Raw genomic sequence first — 1,396 nt, 5'->3', positions numbered from 1 at the left:
GTGAGTCTCGGAATTGAGTTATTAATTGTAGCCCTTTAAGAAGAATGTAAAATATTAGAAGGTTATTAGGTAATTATAACGGTCTTTCACTTTTCACCCCCCTTTGAGTATTAATAGAGTGAACGGGTTAAAGGTGCTATCATATTCTACGTTGTCCCGTTCCCCACATTTTTTGTTTGAAAGGTTTTTGCGAGAAATGCCGTGTTCGGTCACAATTACGAGTTTTTGCGCGATTTTTGGACATTTTATTTTTGCTCTAGCGTGCCTCATGATAACTCAATAAATTTAAAAAAGTCCTCAAATTATAGCTTATGCCTGTCTTCACACTTTTTATTTGAAACTTTTTTTGAAAAAGTGTCGCTGTCGGCCACAATTGGCATTTTTACTGAAATTGTATAAATTTACGATTTTAACCATTTTCATCAGCCGATTTGGACTTAAGATAATGAATGAAAAAAACTTTAATACTATTCTTATTGTTGTGTGGCCTATTTCGAACACTTTTTATTTGAAACTTTTTTTGAAAAAATGCCGCTGTCGGCCAGAATAGCCATTTTTACTGAAACTATAAATTTACTATTTTAACCATTTTTATCGGCCGTTTTGGACTTACGAGAATGAATTAAAATTCTTTAATAATAGTTATATTGTAGTGTTGTCTATTTAGAACACTTTTTATTTGAAATAGTTTTTCAAAAAGTGACGCTTTCGCCCAGAATTGCAATTTTTACTGTATGTATAAATTTACGATTCTGTCCATTTTTATCGGCCGATTTGGCCTAACGAGAATGAATAAAAGTTTGCCAATACTACTCATATTGTGGTGTTTCCTATTTCAAACACTTTTTATTTGAAACTTTTTTTGAACAAATTCCGCTGTCGGCCAGAATTGCCATTTTTACTATATGTATTAATTTGCGATTCTGACCATTTTTATCGGCCGATATTGCCTAACGAGAATGATTGAAAAACTAGCAATACTACTTATATTGTAGTGTTTCCTATTTCGAACATTTTTTACTTGAAATATTTTTTGAAAAAATGCCGTTTTTTGCCAAGATCCAGAAGATGCCCGGATATGCCCGGTCCTTCAAGCGCATAAATTAAAATACAGACAAATCTTCTGTGCCATCTGGTCGTCTGGCAAATTTTATGCTTGAGGGCAAGCCACCCGCACCACCAAGCAGCAGAACATGAATTACGTTTGGACTTTTTTTATTGTGAATGATTCACACTGACAATGTAAACTTATCAGTGGAATAATCTAGTGTCGTCACAAATTTGCTTTGTGACGTAATAACACACGATCAAGTGGATTTTTCCAAGGGTGAATTTAATAATATCCGTGCTGAGCTTTAATGAAGACTGCAACGACAAAAACACCAACACTAACTGA

Source organism: Dendroctonus ponderosae, unplaced genomic scaffold, assembly GCF_020466585.1.
Source record: "Dendroctonus ponderosae isolate FM_Combo_2020 unplaced genomic scaffold, Dpon_F_20191213v2 Dpon_F_20191213_3, whole genome shotgun sequence".
Lineage (NCBI taxonomy): Eukaryota > Metazoa > Arthropoda > Insecta > Coleoptera > Curculionidae > Dendroctonus > Dendroctonus ponderosae.
This window is presented reverse-complemented; position numbering follows the sequence as displayed.